Source organism: Carcharodon carcharias, chromosome 1, assembly GCF_017639515.1.
Source record: "Carcharodon carcharias isolate sCarCar2 chromosome 1, sCarCar2.pri, whole genome shotgun sequence".
Taxonomy (NCBI): Eukaryota; Metazoa; Chordata; class Chondrichthyes; order Lamniformes; family Lamnidae; genus Carcharodon; species Carcharodon carcharias.
In genome coordinates, this window is record NC_054467.1 from 108,984,395 (window position 1) to 108,992,209 (window position 7,815).

A 7,815-nucleotide genomic window follows, 5' to 3' on the forward strand; every position below is an offset into this window, starting at 1 on the left:
CTACAGGCAGTTCCAATGTCTGCTGCAGCCAGACTGGACACCCCCCCACCCCCCGTCCAAAGAGGTGCAGGTTTGAATTAGTGCAGGCTAGCAGTAGGTAGTAATAAAAATAGGAAATGCTGGAAAAGCTCAGCAGGTCTGGCAGCATCTGTGGAGAGAGAAACAGAGCTAAAGTTTCGAGTCCAATATGACTCTTCTTCGAGAAGAGGCATGCTGAGTTTCCCCAGCACTTTCACTTCTTTATTTTAGATTTCCAGCATCCACATTATTTTGCTTTTATTTTTGCATTTGGTAGTGCTAGCCTTACACAAACTTTAGCTGCCTCTTGATGCAGGCACCTACTAGCAGAGCATTTAACATTGGACTGCATGCTACGATCATTTAAATTAGCATGCAGCGCAATAATCAAGCTTCACAATCTCCACATTTGTTATTGGATCTAATCTAATGTTTCCTCTAATATGTTTTAGTGTTGTTGGTTGAGGGATGATCACTGACTAGCACACTGAGTTAAAATCTCCTGATTTGCTTCAAAATAGTGCTAGCACTATTTTGATCTATATAGGGATCTACAACACTCGTTTGAGACACAGTTTCATATTTGGGACTCAGCTTAGTTTTCTTAAAATTCATTCATGGGATCTGAACATTGTTGGCTAGGCCAGCCGTTATTGCCCATCCCTAATTGCCCTTGAAAAGATGGTGGTGAGCTGCCTTCTTGAAACTCTGAAGTCCCTGAGGTGTAGGTACATCCACAGTGCTGTTAGGGAGGGTGTTCCAGGATTTTGACCCAGCAACAGTGATGTATTTCTAAGTCAGAATTGTGAGTGGCTTGGAGGGAAACTTACAGGTGGTGGTACCTCATCCAAAGAATGGCACCTTCAACATTCAGTCAGTACTGTGCTGAAGGATCAGCCTATCTTGTACTAAAGTTTCTGGAGTGGGACTTGAACTCACAACCTTTTGACTCAAAGGCCACCGAGACACAGCTGACACCCAAAAGAGGCCATGAGATAAATTATGAAGTAATGTATAGGTAATGCCAAACTTGAAAGCTTAAAAGCTTGAAGTTTGTTGGAGAAAAGATCGAAACACCACAGGAGGTAAAAAGCATCACAACTGTTGGTCACACTGATCAAAAAGAATGGAACAATGAATGGATATTGCTATGGGTTTGATTTTCCAGAGAGGTTTCTTATTAGAAACTTTGAACTTTATTTACAGGTTGCAGCAGCAGTTACATGTTTCCATCAAACTCCCCAACTAGAAGAACTCCCACTCCAAGGTTCCCCATGCTTAGAGCTGATTTGTTCACACTGTCATGTGATACCATACAACACAATAAATCTTAAAACTACAGTCACTACATTTCTTAAAGCTACAATTAAGAATTATACAAATTCCTACAAATTGGAATTACATTCCTCCCCCTTTAAATTTTTTGTAGTTTGTATTTATAAGAACATCTACCTTCCTGACATTGCATATGTATAAATGGGTCATGGAATTATAAAAGCAAAAAACTGCTGATGCTGGAAATAAAAGTCATACAGACTCAAAATGTTAACTGTGTTCCTCTCCGCAGATGCTGCCAGACCTGCTGAGGTTTTCCAGGTATTTTTATTTTTATTTTTGTCATAGAATTATAAGTTCAGTCTCTCAGGTGCTTTCCTAGTCCATGTGGAACATTGTAGCTCCACGACTTTTGAATCACTTACCGGATCTATATTATCTGGAACCGCAGCAACATCAGGTACCTCTTTAGGCACAGGCAGTTCAGTGTTATCTACTCTGACAGAGACATTCGGTATGTCTACCCTTGGTTGAACGACTTCAACAGGGACCACAGGCTCTTCAATGATTACAGGTGGAACATAATCTCCCTTCTTCTCAAGTGATCCATGTGTTTGCGGGTGATCTGGCCCTCCACTTCTAAATGGTATGACAAGGATCCAGTCACAGAGACTATTACACCAGGTAACCAACTCGATCCACATCGAAATTTCGTAGGTATACTGCTTCACCAACAATAAATTCTCGCTCACGACTATGCAAATCATGAGTCGCTTTTTGATTCTCTTGACCTTTCTCCACCTTCCCCTCTAAATTAAGATGTATCTGGCTTAATCTGGTTCAAAGGTGTCGCTTCATAATGAACTCTGAATAGTGTGGGGGGTTGTTTTATAGTGAAACCGGAAATGTGAAAGTTTAGTCTCCATTGATCCTCCTGATAATTTTTTTATCCCAGCTTTCAAAGTTTGTACTGCTCTCTCAGTTAATCCGTTAGACGACAGATGATATCACAGAATCATAGTGCAGAAGAGGCCCTTTGGCCCATCGAGTCTGCACCGAGACGTGAGAAACACCTGACCAACCTACCTAATCCCATTTACCAGCACTTGGCCCATAGCCTTGAATGTTATGACGTGCCTAGTGCTCATCCAGGTACTTTTGAAAGGATGTAAGGCAAACCGCCTCCACCACCCTCCCAGGCAGCGCATTCCAGACCATCACCACCCTCTGGGTCAAAAAGTTTTTCCTCACATCTCCCCTAAACCTCCTGCCCCTCACCTTGAACTTATGCCCCTTGTGACTGACCCTTCAACTAAGGGGAACAGCTGCTCCCTATCCATCCTGTCCATGCCCCTCATATTCTTGTACACCTCGATCAGGTCGCCCCTCAGTCTTCTCTACTCCAATGAAAACAACCCAAGTCTATACAACCTCTATTCATAACTTAAATGTTTCATCCCAGGCAACATCCTGGTGAATCTCCTCTGCACCCCCTCCACCAGATATGGTGCCATTTTTATGGTGTTTTATACCATTTAGGCTCACAAATCTTTGAAATTCAGTGCTATTAAATGCAGCACCATTGTCTGAGATGATTACTTCTGGCAACCCATGTATAGAAAAGCTTTGGTGTAACTTTTCTATAGTCTCACCTAACGTTGGTGACCTAACCTCATAAACATCTAGCCTTTTGGAATGTGCATCAATTATTAGTTGGAATATGGTGCCTACAAAAGGACCGATGTAATCTATGTGCAGTCTCACCCAGGGCCTACCAGGCCATTCCCATGAGTGCAGTGGGGCCGCAGCAGTTGTTGTTGGCATTGTATACAGTGTTTAACTGCCTTTTTGATATCACTGGCCATGCCCAGCCATTAAGTATAACTGCGCGTGATCATCTTCCTTCTTGAAATTCCCGTATGTGCGCTGTGCAACTTTGCTAAGAGTGATTCCCTTCCTTGTGAAGCATCCTCGCACACCCCATAACAAGAGACCATCTTGACTGCTCAATTCATTCCTTCGAATGAGAATGGCTTTAATTCGTCAGGACTGGTTCCTAGGACCATCTTTTCAACACGTGGTCTCTCACTCTAGACAGGACTGGATCACGATTTGTCCAATTTCTTATCTGCCTTGTGCATATTGGCGAGGAATCCAGGAAATTCATTGCTAATATGATCTCTTGGGGAATTGGGGCATGTTCATTGCTCTCCTGCAAAGGAAGGTGACTTAGGGCATCAGTATTGGCTATATGCATCCCTGGTAAGTGCACAAAATTGTGTTCATATGAAGTACCAGTGTCCACTTACATCATTAAAGATTCTCCATTTACCTGCAGAATAACAGTGATTGACTCTGTCTTCCCTGCTTCTACATTAGATATGGAGTAAATATCAGATTTGGTGGTTTCTGGTTCTTCCATATTATGTACTTTGATTAACTTAGTTTGCTGCCTTGGAGTGTGTCCCAATCTTCCTTTACAATACTTTACAGTGTGCCCTCTTTTACGGCAAAAATAGCACTCCAACTCTTTAAAACAGCAAGTTTCAGAAGTATGATTGCTTCCACACTGGTAACAGTTCATTTACAGATTTGCTGCTAAGCTGTTTCCTGTATTTATTTAAAATTTTCGGGTAGTGGGGACTGTCTCCCGCTTTGCCGTGGAATCCCAGCTTTTTGCACCACACCCGGCTGTCTGTTCCCGCCCCAAATGGAAAATGGTGCCATTTTGTGCACCTTGCATAACCTGCGATCAGCACTTTCCATCACGAGCTCTATTTCCAATGTTTTATTAAAATCGAGGTTTACTTCAGCTAATAATCATTGTTGAATGCCATCATGTTACAGACCACAGACCTAAGGACCCCTGAGCATATCGCTTAGGGTCTCTCTGAAATCACAGTGTTCAGTAGGTTCTTTCAATTTTGCCACATATGTAGTAATGGTCTCCCCCAGGGCTCTAATCCTTCAATTAAACCTGAACCTCTGCATGGCTTTGGGATTAAAGTGTTCCCTAACGAGGTCTACCAATTCACCAAAGATTTTTGAATTGGGGTATTTGGGGACGTCAAACTTTGGATTAAATTATACGTTTACTCCAGCAAACTCTTCAGGGAATTGCTCTCCTCTTTTCCTCCCCCGTTATTTTGTTTGCCTGGAAATAGAACCCGAGGCATTCTACATATTGATTCCAATCCTCTATGGATGGTTCTAAAGGGTCAGATCCTGCCAAAATGTGGCATTTCTGGTGAATATGTCTTCCTTTTCTTCTGATTAAACAAGATTCTCACAGTTGTTAGGTGAGGGACAACGCCAGACCCAATTTATCCTCTTTGGCAGTTTGTTATGGACTTGATTTTCCAGACAGGTTTCACATTAGAAACATTGACTTTATTTATAGGCTACAGGAGCAGTTACATGCTTCCAACAAGCTTCCCAACGAGGAGAAGAGCTCCCACTTTAAGATTTCCGCACTTAGAGCTGATTCATTTACACTGTCACATGATACTATACAACATAATAAGTCTTAAAGCTACAGTCACTACATTCCTTAAAGCTACAATTACTACAGACATTTTACTGCAACTGGGGCAGAGTGTATGAAGCCTTCCAAGTTCACTGGAAACTTGGATGATTAGAAAAACAATGAAACTGTGTTATTGTACCTGACAACTCCACTAAAATAAGACACACTGGAATTTGGCTAGCACGCAAATGAATTGCAGTCCCGAGTACTGCAAATACCATTGTCCACTGTACTTTCTCAGTCTGGATCAAGCCCTGCATGCTAGTCTGCAGAACCTCTGATGGAAACACAGCCATAACTAACATTGAAGGAATAGCTACCTTGTGCTAAAAAGAAGCGCAAAATGATAGATTTGCATGAGCTGAAGCATATGATAAAATTATGTGTGTCGATTATTTGGAGGAGGGTTTTTAATTGTATTTCTCAGTTACACAGGTAAAGTACTTGATATTGGAAGACACCCTTCATGTTATCCTTCTACAATAAAATCCCTTGAACATTCCGTGCACAATTGGTTGCAAAAATATTTGGCTGCGATTGTTTTTCTTTATACATGTGCGGTACAGAGGGAAACCATTCAGCCCATCATTCCTGTGCCAGGTCTTTGAAAGGGATATCCATTAACTTACACCCTCTACACTTTTCCCATAACGCTGAAAAATTTTCTATTTCAAGTACAGATCCAATTCTGGTTTGCAAGTTACAACTGAATCTATTTCTACTATATCATTCCAGATTGTGATAACTTGCTGTGTAAAATATTGTTAGCTTAATCTCCCCCCCCTTTTTTTGCCTATTATCTTCAATCTTCATCCTCTGGTTGTTGGTCCTCCTGCCAGTGGAAACAGGTTGCAGAAAAGGATTCAACATTTTAGCCCAATTCTCTGACCAGCACTCCTTGCAAGTGTGTTTCACTGCAGAATGTGCAGCATTACAGAATTACACCCTTTACCTTTCCATATGCTATGAATAACATCATTGATGGACTATTTTGTGCACAATACTTAGCTGCCAAGACATCTGTGGATGGGCCCCAATGGGAAATTGGCAGAACTGATTTGAGTGCCTAGAAATAGCCACTTAGACACTTTCTCCAGGAGTTCCGCCAATCTTCCATCAAAGTTCTGTCAGGTGTATGAAAGGACCTTGGGACCAGGGCCAATAGCTCTTAAGCTCAAAGCAGTCTGCACCTGCATCCTGAAGTGTTTTACAACAAGATCCCCTTTAGTAGATCCACTAAACATTGCACTAAGATGCAGGCTAATACAGGAGGGGAAGGTTCAATTACACGACCAGGGAACTGAACCCAAAATATTTTCTGCTGATGATCAACAAAACACGTTGGGCAGAATTTTGCCCTGGTCAGGTGGGCTCGGCGGGGCAGGTGGGGGCGCTTGGGAAACTGATTGCTGCCCACGATTGACGCCAGAAGCTGATTTCATGCTGGTGGGCCAATTAAGGCCCGACCAGCGTGAACCGCAACTGAATGGGGGGGGGTCGGGAGGAGGGTGAGCGGGGCGAGTGCAAACTTTGTACATGTGTGCAAGTGCACGCTTCAGGATCTCCCTGAGGTACAGAGCTGCCTCAGGGAGATGAAGAGTTATTTTTAAAAAAAGTAAAGAATTGAAAAATGTAATAAAACTTGTCTCCTCATGTGACACTGTTTCATGAGCAGGGACATAAGTTATTAATTAAATTTTAAATCTCTTATTTTATTTTTATTTGCTTTTGGAAACCTCACCCCGCCTGTGGATGAGGTTTACTAAAAATGTAAAGGCTGCTTGTCCTTTTCGCCTGCCTGCCAACCGTAAGGTTGGAGAGGCAGTGAAAAATGTAACTTAATTGATTCTTTAACGCCTTTTAATTGTCAGCGGGCGCGCTGCCAATACCCACACGCACCCGCCGACTGAACTATCGCATGACTGCACATTGACTTTGGGACGCTTGCCTGATGTCAACGCTCATCATGTCACGCTCGGGTGGGTCAGACATATGCCAGCCCGCCAAGGTGAAAATTCTGCCTCTTGATTCTGAAGCACCTAACACTGTTTTACCTTGACACACTATAATGTCAACAGATTAGATATTCAATGTATCTTGTACATGGAAATATATGCTAACTGCACCTGTGTAAAGCATTGAAAATTCTGAGATGAAATAAAAAAGCCATGAAAAGCATTCACAGTCAGCTTACCTGTAACAGTTTCTTGAGGTTATCCCTTTCTCATTTTTGACTAATTAAACAGAAGATCATCTTGCAGATATGTTTTATTGGAGAGGCATTATTCATGTATTTACTGGTACAAATGAGACTCAGCCTCCTGCTTCATCATAACTTGGTCATTTCCTGTTAGTGACAGAATAGCCTCCGGCTTCTGATCAGCCTCTGCACACAAAATGACAGACCACAACATCTCCCACTTTAAAGAACAATCCTCTCACCCCACAAAGGAAGATCCAGCCAAAGAGCCAAATCTTGCTTTATTTTTAAATGTGCAAACATCGGTCAATATAACTTGCATTTAACCTAATGGAAAAAAACTGATAAGGTCAGTTAACTTTGATGGCATTTGTAAAATAAAGTGAAACAAAACAGAAAACATCTGTTTTTAAGTTTTTGTGGCAACATTATTTTTACAGCATTGTTACTAAAATTCAGTGGAAATTAGGATTGAAATACATCTCCAACAACCTAAATCTGAAATATTGAATATCAAAGAAAAAGTCTTTTTCCCTTTCATTTTGATCTTTGTACTTGCAGCACACTTCCTCTTTCAGTCAGAGGGCTGCTGTAATACTGTACTCTTTATCAGGACTACACCATAACCAGTGAAAAGAAACTTTGGGCAGAATTTTGCCCTTGGTGTGCGGGATCGGCCAGGGATGATCGGGAAGCCGACTGTCGCTTGAGATTGGCACCACGCCACAATTTCATGCTGGTGGGCCAATTAAGGCCTGCCCAGCATGATACGCGAGTGGCAGCGCTGAGTGCTGCC

At 42.1% G+C, this 7,815-nt stretch overlaps 1 protein-coding gene across 1 annotated transcript in view; it reads right to left on the reverse strand.

Annotated features, from left to right (window-relative positions):
- Nucleotides 1-7,114, reverse strand: part of LOC121282619 (cytokine-dependent hematopoietic cell linker) — a 143,896-nt gene extending 136,782 nt beyond the window's left edge. The window contains exon 1 of the mRNA XM_041196404.1: nt 7,014-7,114. The gene's annotated coding sequence lies outside the window, so the exon portion shown is untranslated. The remainder of the gene's footprint in view (nt 1-7,013) is intronic.
- Nucleotides 7,115-7,815: the final 701 nt, after the last annotated feature.